The sequence below is a fragment of the Carcharodon carcharias genome, chromosome 30, assembly GCF_017639515.1.
Source record: "Carcharodon carcharias isolate sCarCar2 chromosome 30, sCarCar2.pri, whole genome shotgun sequence".
Classification (NCBI taxonomy): domain Eukaryota; kingdom Metazoa; phylum Chordata; class Chondrichthyes; order Lamniformes; family Lamnidae; genus Carcharodon; species Carcharodon carcharias.
The window spans coordinates 18,701,040-18,722,715 of NC_054496.1; positions in this window are offsets into that span (position 1 = coordinate 18,701,040).

Below are 21,676 nucleotides of genomic sequence, written 5' to 3' on the forward strand. Positions count from 1 at the left end.
CCTACACCACCTCACAGATCAGACAAAAAACACCAGGCTCCTGCAATGCCCCACCTACACCACCTCACAGATCAGAGAACAAACACCATGCTCCCGCAATGTCCCACCTACACCACCTCACAGATCAGAGCGCAAACACCAGGCTCCTGCAATGCCCAACCTACACCACCTCACAGATCAGAGAACAAACACCAGGCTCCTGCAATGTTCCACCTACACCACCTCACAGATCAGAGAGCAAACACCAGGCTCCTGCAATGACCCACCTAGACCACCTCACAGATCAGAGAAGCAAACACCATGGCTCCTGCAATGTCCCACCTACACCACCTCACAGATCAGAGAGCAAACACCATGCTCCTGCAATGTCCCACTTACTCCACATCACAGATCAGAGAGCAAACACCATGCTCCTGCAATGTCCCACCTACACCACCTCACAGATCAGAGAACAAACACCATGCTCCTGCAATGTCCCACCTACACCACCTCACAGATCAGACAGCAAACGCCATGCTCCTGCAATGTCCCACCTACACCACCTCACAGATCAGAGAGCAAACACCATGCTCCTGCAATGTCCCACCTACACCACCTCACAGATCAGAGAGCAAACACCAGGCTCCTGCAATGTCCCACCTACACCACCTCACAGATCAGACAGCAAACGCCATGGCTCCTGCAATGTCCCACCTACACCACCTCAGCAGATCAGACAGCAAACACCATGCTCCTGCAATGTCCCACCTATACCACCTCACAGATCAGACAGCAAACACCAGTGCTCCTGCATTTCCCAGCTACACCACCACACAGATCAGACAGCAAACACCAGGCTCCTGCAATGTCCCACATACACCACATCACAGATCAGAGAGCAAACACCAGGCTCCTGCAATGTCCCACCTACACCACCTCACAGATCAGAGAGCAAACACCAGGCTCCTGCAATATCCCATCTACACCACCTCACAGATCAGAGAGCAAACACCATGCTCCTGCAATATCCCACCTACACCACATCACAGATCAGACAGCAAACACCATGCTCCTGGCAATGTCCCACCTACACCACCTCACAGATCAGAGAACAAACACCAGGCTCATGCAATGTCCCACCTATACCACCTCACAGATCAGAGAGCGAACACCAGGCTCCTGCAATGGCCCACCTACACCACGTCACAGATCAGACGGTAAACACCAGGCTCCTGCAATGCCCACCTACACCACCTCACAGATCAGAGAACAAACACCATGCTCCTGCAATGTCCCATCTACGCCACCTCACAGATCAGACAGAACGCCATGCTCCTGCAATGTCCCACCTACACCACCTCACAGATCAGAGAGCAAACACCAGGCTCCTGCAATGTCCCACCTACACCACCTCACAGATCAGGAGAGCAAACACCATGCTCCTGCAATGTCCCACCTACACCACATCACAGATCAGAGAGCAAACACCATGCTCCTGCAATGTCCCACCTACACCACCTCACAGATCAGAGAGCAAACACCATGCTCCTGCAATGTCCCACCTACACCACATCACAGATCAGACAGCAAACACCATGTCCTGCAATGTCCCACCTACACCACCTCACAGATCAGAGAGCAAACACCATGCTCCTGCAATGTCCCACCTACACCACCTCACAGATCAGACAGCAAACACCATGGCTCCTGCAATGTCCCACCTACACCACCTCACAGATCAGAGAGCAAACACCAGGCTCCTGCAATGTCCCACCTAAACCACCTCACAGATCAGAAAGCAAACACCAGGCTCCTGCAATATTCCACCTACACCACCTCACAGATCAGAGAGCAAACACCATGCTCCTGCAATGTCCCATCTACACCACCTCACAGATCAGAGAGCAAACACCATGCTCCTGCAATGTCCCACCTACACCACCTCACAGATCAGAGAGCAAACACCATGCTCCTGCAATGTCCCACCTACACCACCTCACAGATCAGAGAGCAAACGCCATGCTCCTGCAATGTCCCACCTACAACACCTCACAGATCAGACAGCAAACACCATGCTCCTGCAATGCCCCACCTACAACACCTCACAGATCAGAGAGCAAACACCAGGCTCCTGCAATGTCCCACCTACACCACATCACAGATCAGAGAGCAAACACCATTCTCCTGCAATGTCCCACCTACACCACATCACAGATCAGAGAGCAAACACCAGGCTCCTGCAATGTCCCACCTACACCACCTCACAGATCAGAGAGCAAACACCATGCTCCTGCAATGTCCCACCTACACCACCTCACAGATCAGAGAGCAAACACCATGCTCCTGCAATGTCCCACCTATACCACCTCACAGATCAGAGAGCAAACACCATGCTCCTGCAATGTCCCACCTACACCACCTCACAGATCAGAGAGCAAACACCAGGCTCCTGCAATGTCCCACCTACACCACCTCACAGATCAGAGAGCAAACACCAGGCTCCTGCAATGTCCCACCTACACCACCTCACAGATCAGAGAGCAAACACCAGGCTCCTGCAATGTCCCACCTACACCACCTCACAGATCAGACAGCAAACACCATGCTCCTGCAATGTCCCACCTACACCACCTCACAGATCAGAGAGCAAACACCAGGCTCCTGCAATGTCCCACCTACACCACCTCACAGATCAGAGAGCAAACACCATGCTCCTGCAATGTCCCACCTACACCACCTCACAGATCAGAGAGCAAACACCATGCTCCTGCAATGTCCCACCTACACCACCTCACAGATCAGAGAGCAAACACCAGGCTCCTGCAATGTCCCACCTACACCACCTCACAGATCAGAGAGCAAACACCATGCTCCTGCAATGTCCCACCTACACCACCTCACAGATCAGAGAGCAAACACCATGCTCCTGCAATGTCCCACCTACACCACCTCACAGATCAGAGAGCAAACACCATGCTCCTGCAATGTCCCAACCTAGACCACCTCACAGATCAGAGAGCAACACCATGCTCCTGCAATGTCCCACCTACACCACCTCACAGATCAGAGAGCAAACACCAGGCTCCTGCAATGTCCCACCTACACCACCTCACAGATCAGAGAGCAAACACCATGCTCCTGCAATGTCCCACCTCCACCACCTCACAGATCAGAGAGCAAACACCAGGCTCAAGCAATGTCCCACCTACACCACCTCACAGATCAGAGAGCAAAAACATTGCCCCTGCAATGTCCCACCTACACCACCTCACAGATCAGAGAGCAAACACCAGGTCCTGCAATATCCCAGCTACATCACCTCACAGGTCAGAGAGCAAACACCAGGCTCCTGCAACGTCTCACCTACACCACCACACAGATCAGAGAGCAAACACCAGGCTCCTGCAATGTCCCACCTACACCACCTCACAGATCAGACAGCAAACACCAGGCTCCTGCAATGTCCCACCTACACCACCTCACAGATCAGAGAGCAAACACCATGCTCCTGCAATGTCCCACCTACAGCCACCTCACAGATCAGACAGCAAACACCATGCTCCTGCAATGTCCCACCTACACCACATCACAGATCAGAGAGCAAACACCAGATTCCGAAAAATGTCCCACCTTCACCACCACACAGATCAGAGAGCAAACACCATGCTCCTGCAATGTCCATATACACCAACTCACAGATCAGAGTACAAACATCAGGCTCCTGCAATGTCCCATCTACGACACCTCACAGATCAGACAGCAAACAGCCATGCTCCTGCAATGACCCACCTAGACCACCTCACAGATCAGAGAGCAAACACCATGCTCCTGCAATGTCCCACCTACACCACCTCACAGATCAGAGAGCAAACACCAGGCTCTTGCAATGTCCCACCTACACCACCTCACAGATCAGAGAGCAAACACCAGGCTCCTGCAATGTCCCACCTACACCACCTCACAGATCAGAGAGCAAACACCAGGCTCCTGCAATGTCCCACCTACACCACCTCACAGATCAGACAGCAAACACCATGCTCCTGCAATGTCCCACCTACACCACCTCACAGATCAGACAGCAAACACCATGCTCCTGCAATGTCCCACCTACACCACCTCACAGATCAGAGAGCAAACACCATGCTCCTGCAATGTCCCACCTACACCACATCACAGATCAGAGAGCAAACACCAGGCTCCTGCAATGTCCCATCTACTCCACATCACAGATCAGAGAGCAAACACCAGGCTCCTGCAATGTCCCACCTACACCACCTCAAAGATGAGGGAACAAACACCAGGCTCCTGCAATGTCACACCTACACCACATCACAGATCAGACAGTAAACACAGTGCTCCTGCAATATCCCACCTACACCACCTCACAAATCAGAGAGCAAACACCATGCTCCTGCAATGTCCCACCTACACCACCTCACAGATCAGAGAGCAAACACCATGCTCCTGCAATGTCCCACCTACACCACCTCACAGATCAGAGAGCAAACACCAGGCTCCTGCAATGTCCCACCTACACCACCTCACAGATCAGAGGCAAACACCAGGCTCCTGCAATGTCCCACCTACACCACCTCACAGATCAGAGACAAACACCATGCTCCTGCAATGTCCCACCTACACCACCTCACAGATCAGAGAGCAAACACCAGCTCCTGCAATGTCCCACCTACACCACCTCACAGATCAGACAGCAAACACCATGCTCCTGCAATGTCCCACCTACACCACCTCACAGATCAGAGAGCAAACAACCAGGCTCCTGCAATGTCCCACCTATACCACCTCACAGATCAGAGAGCAACATCAGGCTCTTGCAATGACCCACCTACACCAGCCTCACAGATCAGACGGCAAACACCATGCTCCTGCAATGTCCCACCTACACCACCTCACAGATCAGACAGCAAACACCATGCTCCTGCAATGTCCCATCTACACCACCTCACAGATCAGACAGCTAAACACCAGGCTCCTGCAATGTCCCACCTACACCACCTCACAGATCAGAGAGCAAACACCAGGCTCCTGCAATGTCCCACCTACACCACCTCACAGATCAGAGAGCAAACACCATGCTCCTGCAATGTCCCACCTACACCACCTCACAGATCAGACAGAAACACCATGCTCCTGCAATGTCCCACCTACACCACCTCACAGATCAGAGAGCAACACCAGGCTCCTGCAATGTCCCACCTACACACCTCACAGATCAGAGAGCAAACACCAGGCTCCTGCAATGTCCCACCTACACCACCTCACAGATCAGAGAGCAAACACCATGCTCCTGCAATGTCCCACTACACCACCTCACAGATCAGAGCAGCAAACACCAGGCTCCTGCAATGTCCCACCTACACCACATCACAGATCAGAGAGCAAACACCAGGCTCCTGCAATGTTCCATCTAAACCACATCACAGATCAGAGAGCAAAAACCATGCTCCTGCAATGTCCCACCTACACCACCTCACAGATCAGAGAGCAAACACCATGCTCCTGCAATGTCCCACTACTCCACCTCACAGATCAGAGAAGCAAACACCAGGCTCCTGCAATGTCCCACCTACACCACCTCACAGATCAGAGAGCAAACACCAGGCTCCTGCAATGTCCCACCTACAACGCCTCACAGATCAGAGAGCAAACACCATGCTCCTGCAATGTCCCACCTACACCACCTCACAGATCAGAGACCAAACACCATGCTCCTGCAATGTTCCACCTACACAGCCTCACAGATCAGAGAGCAAACACCATGCTCCTGCATTGCCCCACCTACACCACATCACAGATCAGAGAGCAAACACCAGGCTCCTGCAATGTCCCATCTACACCACATCACAGATCAGAGAGCAAACACCAGGCTCCTGCAATGTCCCACCTACACCACCTCAAAGATCAGAGCAGCAAACACCATGCTCCTGCAATGTCCCACCTACACCACCTCACAGATCAGACAGCAAACAGCCATGCTCCTGCAATGTCCCACCTACACCACCTCACAGATCAGAGAGCAAACACCATGCTCCTGCAATGTCCCACCTACACCACCTCACAGATCAGACAGCAAACACCATGCTCCTGCAATGTCCCACCTACACCACCTCACAGATCAGAGAGCAAACACCATGCTCCTGCAATGTCCCACCTACACCACCTCACAGATCAGAGAGCAAACACCAGGCTCCTGCAATGTCCCACCTACACCACCTCACAGATCAGAGAGCAAACACCATGCTCCTGCAATGTCCCACCTACACCACCTCACAGATCAGACAGGGAATGCCATGCTCCTGCAATGTCCCACCTACACCGCCTTACAGATCAGAGAGCAAACACCATGCTCCTGCAATGTCCCACCTACACCACCTCACAGATCAGAGAGCAAACACCATGCTCCTGCAATGTCCCACCTACACCACCTCACAGATCAGAGAGCAAACACCAGGCTCCTGCAATGTCCCACCTACACCACCTCACAGATCAGAGAGCAAACACCAGGCTCCTGCAATGTCCCACCTACACCACCTCACAGATCAGAGAGCAAACACCATGCTCCTGCAATGTCCCACCTACACCACCTCACAGATCAGAGAGCAAACACCATGCTCCTGCAATGTCCCACCTACACCACCTCACAGATCAGAGAGCAAACACCAGGCTCCTGCAATGTCCCACCTACACCACCTCACAGATCAGAGAGCAAACACCATGCTCCTGCAATGTCCCACCTACACCACCTCACAGATCAGAGAGCAAACACCATGCTCCTGCAATGTCCCAGCTACACCACCTCACAGATGAGACAGCAAACACCATGCTCCTGCAATGTCCCACTTACACCACCTCACAGATCAGAGAGCAAACACCAGGCTCCTGCAATGTCCCACCTACACCACCTCACAGATCAGACAGCAAACACCAGGCTCCTGCAATGTCCCACCTACACCACCTCACAGATCAGACAGCAAACACCATGCTCCTGCAATATCCCACCTACACCACCTCACAGATCAGAGAGCAAACACCATGCTCCTGCAATGTCCCACCTACACCACCTCACAGATCAGAGAGCAAACACCAGGCTCCTGCAATGTCCCACCTATATCACCTCACAGGTCAGAGAGCAAACACCAGGATCCTGCAACGTCTCACCTACACCACCACACAGATCAGAAAGCAAACACCAGGCTCCTGCAATGTCCCACCTACACCACCTCACAGATCAGACAGTAAACACCATGCTCTTGCAATATCCCAACTAGACCACCTCACAGATCAGAGAGCAAACACCAGGTCCCTGCAATGTCCCACCTACACCAATCACAGATCAGAGAACAAACACCAGGCTCCTGCAAAGTCCCACCTACACCACCTCACAGATCAGAGAGCAAACACCATGCTCCTGCAATGTCCCACCTACACCACCTCACAGATCAGACAGCAAACACCATGCTCCTGCAATGTCCCACTACACCACCTCACAGATCAGAGAGCAAACACCATGCTCCTGCAATGTCCCACCTACACCACCTCACAGATCAGAGAGCAAACAGCCATGGTCCTGCAATGTCCCACCTACACCACCTCACAGATCAGAGAGCCAAACACCATGCTCCTGCAATGTCCCACCTACAACCACCTCACAGATCAGAAGCAAACACCAGGCTCCTGCAATGTTCACCTACACCACCTCACAGATAGAGACGCAAACACCATGCTCCTGCAATGTCCCACCTACACCACCTCACAGATCAGAGACAAACATCAGGCTCTGCAATTTCCCGCCTACAACCACCTCACAGTCAGAGAGCAAACACCAGGCTCTGCAATGTCCCACCTATCACCACTCACAGATCAGAGAGCAAACACCATGCTCCTGCAATGTCCACCTACACCACCTCACAGATCAAGAGAGCAAACAACATTCCCTGCAATGTCCCACTACACCACTCACAGATCAGAGAGCAAACACCATGCTCCTGCAATGTCCCACCTACACCACCTCACAGATCAGACAGCAAACACCATGCTCCTGCAATGTCCCACCTACACCACCTCACAGATCAGAGCAGCAAACACCAGGCTCCTGCAATGTCCCACCTACACCACCTCACAGATCAGAAAGCAAACACCAGGCTCCTGCAATGTCCACCTACACCACCTCACAGATCAGAGAGCAAACACCAGGCTCCTGCAATGTCCCACCTACACCACCTCACAGATCAGAGAGCAAACACCAGGCTCCTGCAATGTCCCACCTACACCACCTCACAGATCAGAGAGCAAACACCAGGCTCCTGCAATGTCCCACCTACACCACCTCACAGATCAGAGAGCAAACACCATGCTCCTGCAATGTCCCACCTACACCACCTCACAGATCAGAGAGCAAACACCATGCTCCTGCAATGTCCCACCTACACCACCTCACAGATCAGAGAGCAAACACCATGCTCCTGCAATGTCCCACCTACACCACCTCACAGATCAGAGAGCAAACACCATGCTCCTGCAATGTCCCACCTACACCACCTCACAGATCAGAGAGCAAACACCATGCTCCTGCAATGTCCCACCTACACCACCTCACAGATCAGAGAGCAAACACCATGCTCCTGCAATGTCCCACCTACACCACCTCACAGATCAGAGAGCAAACACCATGCTCCTGCAATGTCCCACCTACACCACCTCACAGATCAGAGCAGCAAACACCATGGCTCCTGCAATGTCCCACCTACACCACCTCACAGATCAGAGAGCAAACACCATGCTCCTGCAATGTCCCACCTACACCACCTCACAGATCAGAGAGCAAACACCAGGCTCCTGCAATGTCCCACCTACACCACCTCACAGATCAGAGAGCAAACACCATGCTCCTGCAATGTCCCACCTACACCACCTCACAGATCAGAGAGCAAACACCAGGCTCCTGCAATGTCCCACCTACACCACCTCACAGATCAGAGAGCAAACACCATGCTCCTGCAATGTCCCACCTACACCACCTCACAGATCAGAGAGCAAACACCATGCTCCTGCAATGTCCCACTACACCACCTCACAGATCAGAGAGCAAACACCATGCTCCTGCAATGTCCCACCTACACCACCTCACAGATCAGAGAGCAAACACCAGGCTCCTGCAATGTCCCACCTACACCACCTCACAGATCAGAGAGCAAACACCAGGTCCTGCAATGTCCCACCTACACCACCTCACAGATCAGACAGCAAACACCAGGCTCCTGCAATGTCCCACCTACACCACCTCACAGATCAGAGAGCAAACACCATGCTCCTGCAATGTCCCACCTACACACCTTCACAGATCAGAGAGCAAACACCATGCTCCTGCAATGTCCCACCTACACCACCTCACAGATCAGAGAGCAAACACCATGCTCCTGCAATGTCCCACCTACACCACCTCACAGATCAGAGAGCAAACACCAGGCTCCTGCAATGTCCACCTACACCACCTCACAGATCAGAGAGCAAACACCATGCTCCTGCAATGTCCCACCTACACCACCTCACAGATCAGAGAGCAAACACCAGGCTCCTGCAATGTCCCACCTACACCACCTCACAGATCAGAGAGCAAACACCAGGCTCCTGCAATGTCCCACCTACACCACCTCACAGATCAGACAGCAAACACCATGCTCCTGCAATGTCCCACCTACACACCTCACAGATCAGAGAGCAAACACCAGGCTCCTGCAATTTCCCACCTACCCACTCACAGATCAGAGGCAAACACCATGCTCCTGCAATGTCCCACCTACACCACCTCACAGATCAGAGAGCAAACACCAGGCTCCTGCAATGTCCCACCTACACCACCTCACAGATCAGAGAGCAAACACCAGGCTCCTGCAATGTCCCAGCTACACCACCTCACAGATCAGACAGCAAACACCATGCTCCTGCAATGTCCCACCTACACCACCTCACAGATCAGAGAAGCAAACACCATGCTCCTGCAATGTCCCACCTACACCACCTCACAGATCAGAGAGCAAACACCATGCTCCTGCAATGTCCCACCTACACCACATCACAGATCAGAGAGCAAACACCATGCTCCTGCAATGTCCCACCTACACCACCTCACAGATCAGAGAGCAAACACCAGGCTCCTGCAATTCCCACCTACACCACCTCACAGATCAGAGAGCAAACACCAGGCTCCTGCAATGTCCCACCTACACCACCTCACAGATCAGACAGCAAACACCATGCTCCTGCAATGTCCCACCTACACCACCTCACAGATCAGAGCAGCAAACACCATGCTCCTGCAATGTCCCACCTACACCACCTCACAGATCAGACAGCAAACACCATGCTCCTGCAATGTCCCACCTACACCACCTCACAGATCAGAGAGCAAACACCAGGCTCCTGCAATGTCCCACCTACACCACCTCACAGATCAGAGAGCAAACACCATGCTCCTGCAATGTCCCACCTACACCACATCACTGATCAGACAGAAAACACCATGTTCCTGCAATGTCCCACCTACCCACCTCACAGATCAGACAGCAAACGCCTTGCTCCTGCAAAGTCCCACCTTACACCACCTCACAGATCAGAGAGCAAACACCATGCTCCTGCTAATGTCCCACCTACACCACATCACAGATCAGGAGAGCAAACACCATGCTCCTGCAATGTCCCACATACACCACCACAGATCAGACAGCAAACAGCCATGGTCCTGCAATGTCCAACTACACCACCTCACAGATCAGAGAAGCAAACTCCAGGCTCCGGCAATGTCCCACCTACACCACCTTACAGAGCAGAGAGCAAACACAAGGCTCCGGCAATGTCCCAGCCTACATCACCTCACAGATCAGAGAGCAACACCATGCTCCTGCAATGTCCCATCTACGCCACCTCACAGATCAGACAGGCAAACGCCATGCTCCTGCAATGTCCCACCTACTCCACCTCACAGATCAGAGAGCAAACACCATGCTCCTGCAATGTCCCACCTAGACCACCTCACAGATCAGAGAGCAAACACCATGCCCCTGCAATGTCCCACCTACACCACCTCACAGATCAGAGAGCAAACACCATGCTCCTGCAATGCCCCACCTACACCACCTCACAAATCAGAGAGCAAACACCTTGGTCCTGCAATGTCCCACCTACACCACATCACAGATCAGAGAGCAAACACCTTGCTCCTGCAATGTCCCACCTACACCACCTAACAGATCAGAGAGCAAACAGCCATGCTCCGCAATGTCCCACCTACACCACCTCACAGATCAGAGAGCAAACACCATGCTCCTGCAATGTCCCACCTACACCACCTCACAGATCAGACAGCAAACGCCATGGCTCCTGCAATGTCCACCTACACCACCTCACAGATCAGACAGCAAACACCAGGCTCCTGCAATGTCCCACCTACACCACCTCACAGATCAGAAAGCAAACACCAGGCTCCTGCAATGTCCCACCTACACCACCTCACAGATCAGAGAAAAAACACCAGGCTCCTGCAATGCCCCACCTACACCACCTCACAGATCAGAGAACAAACACCATGCTCCTGCAATGTCCCACCTACACCAAGTTACAGATCAGAGAGCAAACACCATGCTCCTGCAATATCCCACCTACACCACATCACAGATCAGACAGTAAACACCATGCTCCTGGAATATCCCACCTACACCACCTCACAGATCAGAGAACAAACACCAGGCTCATGCAATTTCCCACCTATACCACCTCAAAGATCAGAGAGCGAAAAATAGGCTCTTGCAATGACCCACCTACACCACGTCACGGATCAGACGGTAAACACCATGCTCCTGCAATGTCCCACCTACACCACCTCACAGATCAGAGAACAAACACCATGCTCCTGCAATGTCCAACCAACGCCACCTCACAGATCAGAGAGCAAACACCATGCTCCTGCAATGTCCCACCTACACCACCTCACAGATCAGAGACCAAACACCAGGCTCCTGCAATGTCCCACCTACACCACCTCACAGTATAGAGAGCAAACACCAGGCTCCTGCAATGTCACAGCTACACCACCTCACAGATGAGACAGCAAACACCATGCTCCTGCAATGTCCCACTTACACCACCTCACAGATCAGAGAGCAAACACCAGGCTCCTGCAATGTCCAACCTACACCACCTCACAGATCAGACAGCAAACACCAGGCTCCTGCAATGTCCACCTACACCACCTCACAGATCAGAGAGCAAACACCAGGCTCCTGCAATGTCCCTCCTACACCACCTCACAGATCAGAGAGCAAACACCATGCTCTGCAATGTCCCACCTACACCACCTCACAGAACAGAGAGCAAACACCATGCTCCTGCATGTCCCACCTACACCACCTCACAGATCAGAGAGCAAAAACCAAGCTCTGCAATGCCCAACTACACCACCTCACAGATCAGAGAGCAAACACCAGGCTCCTGCAATGTCCCACCTACACACCTCACAGATAAGAGAGCAAACACCAGGCTCCTGCAATGTCCCAGCTACACCACCTCACAGATCAGACAGCAACACCATGCTCCTGCAATGTCCACCTACACCACCTCACAGATCAGAGAGCAAACACCATGCTCCTGCAATGTCCCACCTACACCACCTCACAGATCAGAGAGGCAAACACCATGCTCCTGCAATGTCCCACCTACACCACCTCACAGATCAGAGAGCAAACACCAGGCTCCTGCAATGTCCCTCATACACACCTCACAGATCAGACAGCAAACACCAGGCTCCTGCAATGTCCCACCTACAACCACCTCACAGATCAGAGAGCAAACACCATGCTCCTGCAATGTCCCACCTACACCAACCTCTACAGATCAGAGAGCAAACACCAGGCTCCTGCAATGTCCCACCTAAACCACCTCACAGATCAGAGAACAAACACCAGGCTCCTGCAATGTCCCACCTACACCACCTCACAGATCAGACAGCAAACACCAGGCTCCTGCAATGTTCCCACCTACACCACCTCACAGATCAGACAGCAAACACCAGGCTCTGCAATGTCCCACCTAAACCACCTCACAGATCAGAGAGCAAACACCAGGCTCCTGCAATGTCCCCACCTACACCACCTCACAGATCAGAGAGGCAAACACCAGGCTCCTGCAATGTCCCACCTACGACCACCTCACAGATCAGAGACAAACACCAGGCTCCTGCAATGTCCCATCTACTCCACCTCACAGATCAGACAGGGAACAGCCATGCTCCTGCAATGTCCCACCTACACCACCTTACAGATCAGAGAGCAAACACCAGGCTCCTGCAATGACCCACCTAGACCACCTCACAGATCAGAGAGCAAACACCATGCTCCTGCAATGTCCCACCTACACCACATCACAGATCAGAGAGCAAACACCAGGCTCCTGCAATGTCCCACCTATACCACCTCACAGATAAGACAGCAAACACCAGGCTAATGCAATGTCAAACCAACACCACATCACAGATCAGACAGTAAGCACCATGCTCCTGCAATATCCTACCTACACCACCTTACAGATCAGAGAACAAACACCAGGCTCCTGCAATATCCCATCTACGCCACCTCACAGATCAGACAGGGAATGCCATGCTCCTGCAGTGTCCCACCTCCACCGCCTTACAGATCAGAGAGCAAACACCAGGCTCCTGCAATGTCCCTCCTATACCACCTCACAGATCAGAGAGCAAACACCAGGCTCCTGCAATGTCACACCTACACCACCTCACAGATCAGACAGCAAAAGGCCATGGTCCTGCAATGTCCCACCTACACCACCTCACAGATCAGAGAACAAACACCATGCTCCGGCAATGTCCCACCGAAACCACCTCACAGATCAGAGAGCAAACACCAGGCTCCTGCAATGCCCCACTTAAACCATATCAAAGATCAGAAAGCAAACACCAGGCTCCTGCAATGTCCCACCTACACCACCTCACAGATCAGACAAAAACACCAGGCTCCTGCAATGCCCCACCTACACCACCTCACAGATCAGAGAACAAACACCATGCTCCTGCAATGTCCCACCTACACCAAGTTACAGATCAGAGAGCAAACACCATGCTCCTGCAATATCCCACCTACACCACATCACAGATCAGACAGTAAACACCATGCTCCTGGAATATCCCACCTACACCACCTCACAGATCAGAGAACAAACACCAGGCTCATGCAATTTCCCACCTATACCACCTCACAGATCAGAGAGCGAACAATAGGCTCTTGCAATGACCCACCTACACCACGTCACTGATCAGACGGTAAACACCATGCTCCTGCAATGTCCCACCTACACCACCTCACAGATCAGAGAACAAACACCATGCTCCTGCAATGTCCCATCTACGCCACCTCACAGATCAGACAGTAAACGCCATGCTCCTGCAATGTCCCACCTACACCACCTCACAGATCAGAGAGCAAACACCAGGCTCCTGCAATGTCCCACCTACAACACCTCACAGATCAGGAGAGCAAACACCATGCTCCTGCAATATCCCACATACACCACCTCACAGATCAGACACCAAACACCATGCTCCTGCAATGTCCCACCTACACTACCTCACAGATCAGAGAGCAAACGCCATGCTCCTGCAATGTCCCACCTACACCGCCTTACAGATCAGAGAGCAAACACAATGCTCCTGCAATGTCCCACCTACACCACATCACAGATCAGAGAGCAAACACCATGCTCCTGCAATGTCCCACCTACACCACCTCACAGATCAGACAGCAAACAGCCATGGCTCCTGCAATGTCCCACCTACACCACCTCACAGATCAGAGAGCAAACACCAGGCTCCTGGCAATGTCCCACCGAAACCACATCACAGAGCAGAGAGCAAACACCAGGCTCCTGCAATGCCCACCTACATCACCTCACAGATCAGAGAACAAACACCATGCTCCTGCAATGTCCCATCTACGCCACCTCACAGATCAGACAGGGAACGCCATGCTCCTGCAATGTCCCACCTACACCACCTTACAGATCAGAGAGCAAACACCATTCTCCTGCAATGTCCCACCAAGACCACCTCACAGATCAGAGAGCAAACACCATGCTCCTGCAATGACCCACCTACACCACCACACAGATCAGAGAGCAAACACCATGCTCTTGCAATGTCCCACCTACACCACCTCACAGATCAGAGAGCAAACACCTTGGTCCTGCAAAGTCCCACCTACACCACATCACAGATCAGAGAGCAAACACCTTAGTCCTGCAATGTCCCACCTACACCACCTAACAGATCAGACACCAAATGCCTTAGTCCCGCAATGTCCCACCTACACCACCTCACAGATCAGAGCGCAAACACCATGCTCCTGCCATGTCCCAACTACACCACCTCACAGATCAGACAGTAAGCACCATGCTCCTGCAATATCCCACCTACACCACCTCACAGATCAGAGAACAAACACCATTCTCCTGCAATGTCCCATCTACGCCACCTCACAGATCAGACAGGGAACGCCATGCTCCTGCAATGTCCCACCTGCACCACCTTACAGATCAGAGAGCAAACACCATGCTCCTGCAATGACCCACCTAGACCACATCACAGATCAGAGAGCAAACACCAGGTTCCTGCAATGACCCAACTAGACCACATCACAGATCAGAGAGCAAACACCATGCTCTTGCAATGTCCCACCTACACCACCTCACAAATCAGAGAGCAAACACCTAGGTCCTGCAATGTCCCACCTACACCACATCACAGATCAGAGAGCAAACACCTTAGTCCTGCAATGTCCCACCTATACCACCTCACAGATCAGACAGCAAACACCATGCTCCTGCAATGTCCCACCTATACCACCTCACAGATCAGACAGCAAACACCAGGCTCCTGCAATTTCCCATCTAGACCACCACAAAGATCAGACAGCAAACACCAGGCACCTGCAATATTCCACCTACACCACCTCACAGATCAGAGAGCAAACACCAGGCTCAAGCAATGTCCCATCTACACCACCTCACAGATCAGAGAGCAAACACCAGGTCCTGCAATATCCCAGCTACATCACCTCACAGGTCAGAGAGCAAACACCAGGCTCCTGCAATGTCCAACCTACACCACCTCACAGATCAGAGAGCAAACACCATGCTCCTGCAATGTCCCACCTACAACACCTCACAGATCAAAGGGCAATCACCATGCTCCTGCAATGTCCCACCTAGACCACTTCACAGATCAGAGACCAAACACCATGCTCCTGCAATGTCCCACCTACACCACATCACAGATCAGAGAGCAAAATCCAGGCTTCTGCAATGTCCCGCCTACACCACCTCACAGTATAGAGAGCAAACACCAGGCTCCTGCAATGTCACAGCTACACCACCTCACAGATGAGACAGCAAACACCATGCTCCTGCAATGTCCCACTTACACCACCTCACAGATCAGAGAGCAAACAACATGCTCCTGCAATGTCCCACCTACACCTCCTCACAGATCAGAGGGCAAACATCAGGCTCCTGCAATTTCCCACCTACACCACCACACAGATCAGACAGCAAACACCAGGCTCCTGCAATGTCCAACCTACACCACCTCACAGATCAGACAGCAAACACCAGGCTCCTGCAATTTCCCACCTACACCACCTCACAGATCAGACAGGGAATGCCATGCTCCTGCAATGTCCCACCTTTACCGCCTTACAGATCAGAGAGCAAACACCAGGCTCCTGCAATGTCCCACCTATTCCACCTCACAGATCAGAGAACAAACACAAGGCTCCTGCAATGCTCCACCTACACCACCTCACAGATCAGAGAGCAAACACCATTCTCCTGCAATGTCCCATCTACGCCACCTCACAGATCAGACAGGGAACGCCATGCTCCTGCAATGTCCCACCTACACCACCTTACAGATCAGAGAGCAAACAACATGCTCCTGCAATGTCCCACCTACACCACCTTACAGATCAGAGAGCAAACACCATGCTCCTGCAATGACCCACCTAGACCACCTCACAGATCAGAGAGCAAACAGCAGGCTCCTGCAGTGACCCAACTAGACCACCACACAGATCAGAGAGCAAACACCATGCTCTTGCAATGTCCCACCTACACCACCTCACAGATCAGAGAGCAAACACCAGGCTCCTGCAATGTCCCATCTACACCACATCACAGATCAGACAGCAAACACCAGGCTCCTGCAATGTCCCACCTAGACCAGCTCACAGATCAGACAGCAAACGCCATGGTCCTGCAATGTACCACCTACACCACCTCACAGATCAGACAGCAAACAACATGCTCCTGCAATGTCCCACCTATACCACCTCACAGATCAGACAGCAAACACCAGGCTCCTGCAATTTCCCACCTACACCACCACACAGATCAGACTGCAAACACCAGGCACCTGCAATATCCCACCTACACCACCTCACAGATCAGACAGCAAACACCAGGCTCAAGCAATGTCCCACCTACACCACATCACAGATCAGAGATAAACACCAGGTCCTGCAATATCCCAGCTACATCACCTCACAGGTCAGAGAGAAAACACCAGGCTCCTGCAATGTCCCATCTACGTCACCTCACAGATCAGAGAACAAACACCAGGCTCCTGCAATGTCCCATCTACGTCACCTCACAGATCAGACAGGGAACGCCATGCTCCTGCAATGTCCCACCTACACCGCCTTACAGATCAGACAGCAAACACAATGCTCCTGCAATGACCCACCTAGAAAACCTCACAGATCAGAGAGCAAACACCATGCTCCTGCAATGCCCCACCTACACCACATCACAGATCAGAGAACAAACACCAGGCTCCTGCAATGTCCCACCTATACCACCTCACAGATAAGACAGCAAACACCAGGCTAATGCAATGTCAAACCAACACCACATCACAGATCAGACAGTAAGCACCATGCTCCTGCAATATCCTACCTACACCACCTTACAGATCAGAGAACAAACACCAGGCTCCTGCAATATCCCATCTACGCCACCTCACAGATCAGACAGGGAATGCCATGCTCCTGCAGTGTCCCACCTCCACCGCCTTACAGATCAGAGAGCAAACACCAGGCTCCTGCAATGTCCCTCCTATACCACCTCACAGATCAGAGAGCAAACACCAGGCTCCTGCAATGTCACACCTACACCACCTCACAGATCAGACAGCAAAAGGCCATGGTCCTGCAATGTCCCACCTACACCACCTCACAGATCAGAGAACAAACACCATGCTCCGGCAATGTCCCACCGAAACCACCTCACAGATCAGAGAGCAAACACCAGGCTCCTGCAATGACCCACTTAAACCATATCAAAGATCAGAAAGCAAACACCAGGCTCCTGCAATGTCCCACCTACACCACCTCACAGATCAGACAAAAAACACCAGGCTCCTGCAATGCCCCACCTACACCACCTCACAGATCAGAGAACAAACACCATGCTCCTGCAATGTCCCACCTACACCAAGTTACAGATCAGAGAGCAAACACCATGCTCCTGCAATATCCCACCTACACCACATCACAGATCAGACAGTAAACACCATGCTCCTGGAATATCCCACCTACACCACCTCACAGATCAGAGAACAAACACCAGGCTCATGCAATTTCCCACCTATACCACCTCACAGATCAGAGAGCTAACAATAGGCTCTTGCAATGACCCACCTACACCACGTCACGGATCAGACGGTAAACACCATGCTCCTGCAATGTCCCACCTACACCACCTCACAGATCAGAGAACAAACACCATGCTCCTGCAATGTCCCATCTACGCCACCTCACAGATCAGACAGTAAACGCCATGCTCCTGCAATGTCCCATCTACACCACCTCAAAGATCAGAGAACAAACACCAGGCTCCTGCAATGTCCCACCTACAACACCTCACAGATCGGAGAGCAAACACCATGCTCCTGCAATGTCCCACCTACACCACATCACTGATCAGACAGTAAACACCATGTTCCTGCAATGTCCCACCTACACCACCTCACAGATCAGACAGGCAACGCCATGCTCCTGCAAAGTCCCACCTACACCGCCTTACAGATCAGAGAGCAAACAAAATGCTCCTGTAATGTCCCACCTACACCACATCACAGATCAGAGAGCAAACACCATGCTCCTGCAATGTCCCACATACACCAACTCACAGATCAGACAGCAAACGCCATGGTCCAGCAATGTCCCAACTACACCACCTCACAGATCAGAGAACAAACACCAGGCTCCGGCAATGTCCCACCGAAACCAAATTACAGAGCAGAGAGCAAACACCAGGCTCCGGCAATGCACCACCTACATCACCTCACAGATCAGAGAACAAACACCATGCTCCTGCAATGTCCCATCTACGCCACCTCACAGATCAGACAGGGAACGCCATGCTCCTGCAATGTCCCACCTACACCACCTTACAGATCAGAGAGCAAACACCATTCTCCTGCAATGTCCCACCAAGACCACCTCACAGATCAGAGAGCAAACACCATGCTCCTGCAATGACCCACCTACACCACCACACAGATCAGAGAGCAAACACCATGCTCTTGCAATGTCCCACCTACACCACCTCACAGATCAGAGAGCAAACACCTTGGTCCTGCAAAGTCCCACCTACACCACATCACAGATCAGAGAGCAAACACCTTAGTCCTGCAATGTCCCACCTACACCACCTAACAGATCAGACACCAAATGCCTTAGTCCCGCAATGTCCCACCTACACCACCTCACAGATCAGAGCGCAAACACCATGCTCCTGCCATGTCCCAACTACACCACCTCACAGATCAGACAGCAAATGCCTTGGTCCTGCAATGTCCCACCTACACCACCTCACAGATCAGAGCGCCAACACCATGCTCCTGCAATGTCCCACCTACACCATATCACAGATCAGAAAGCAAACACCAGGCTCCTGCAATGTCCCACCTACACCACCTCACAGATCAGAGAAAAAACACCAGGCTCCTGCAATGCCCCACCTACACCACCTCACAGATCAGAGAACAAACACCATGCTCCTGCAATGCCCCACCTACACCACCTCACAGATCAGAGAACAAACACCATGCTCCTGCAATGTCCCACCTACACCACATCACAGATCAGACAGTAAACACCATGCTCCTGGAATATCCCACCTACACCACCTCACAGATCAGAGAACAAACACCAGGCTCATGCAATTTCCCACCTATACCACCTCAAAGATCAGAGAGCGAAAAATAGGCTCTTGCAATGACCCACCTACACCACGTCACGGATCAGACGGTAAACACCATGCTCCTGCAATGTCCCACCTACACCACCTCACAGATCAGAGAACAAACACCATGCTCCTGCAATGTCCAACCAACGCCACCTCACAGATCAGAGAGCAAACACCATGTTCCTGCAATGTCCCACCTACAACACCTCAGAGATCAGAGACCAAACACCAGGCTCCTGCAATGTCCCACCTACACCACCTCACAGTATAGAGAGCAAACACCAGGCTCCTGCAATGTCACAGCTACACCACCTCACAGATGAGACAGCAAACACCAGGCTCCTGCAATGTCCAACCTACACCACCTCACAGATCAGACAGCAAACACCAGGCTCCTGCAATTTCCCACCTACACCACCTCACAGATCAGAGAGCAAACACCATGCTCGTGCAATGTCCCACCTATACCAACTCACAGAACAGAGAGCAAACACCAGGCTCCTGCAATATCACACCTACACCACCTCACAGATCAGAGAGCAAATACCAAAATTCTACAATGCCCCAACAACACCAACTCACAGAACAGAGAGCAAACGCCATGGTCCTGCAATGTCCCACCAACACCACCTCACAGATCAGAGAGCAAACGCCATGCTCCTGCAATGTCCCACTGACAACACCTCACAGATCAGACAGCAAACACCATGCTCCTGCAATATCCCACATACACCACCTCACAGATCAGACACCAAACACCATGCTCCTGCAATGTCCCACCTACACTACCTCACAGATCAGAGAGCAAACACCATGCTCCTGCAATGCCCCACCAACACCGCATCACAGATCAGAGAGCAAACACCAGGCTCCTGCAATTTCCCATCTACGTCACCTCACAGATCAGACAGGGAACGCCATGCTCCTGCAATGTCCCACCTACACCGCCTTACAGATCAGAGAGCAAACACAATGCTCCTGCAATGACCCACCTAGACCACCTCACAGATCAGAGAGCAAACACCATGCTCCTGCAATGCCCCACCTACACCACATCACAGATCAGAGAACAAACACCAGACTCCTGCAATGTCCCACCTATACCACCTCACGGATCAGAAAGCAAACACCAGGCTCCTGCAATGTCACACCTACACCACCTCACACTATAGAGAGCAAACACCATGCCCCTGCAAAGTCCCACCTACACCACCTCACAGATCAGACAGCAAACACCAGGCTCAAGCAATGTCCCACCTACACCACATCACAGATCAGAGATAAACACCAGGTCCTGCAATATCCCAGCTACATCACCTCACAGGTCAGAGAGAAAACACCAGGCTCCTGCAATGTCCCATCTACGTCA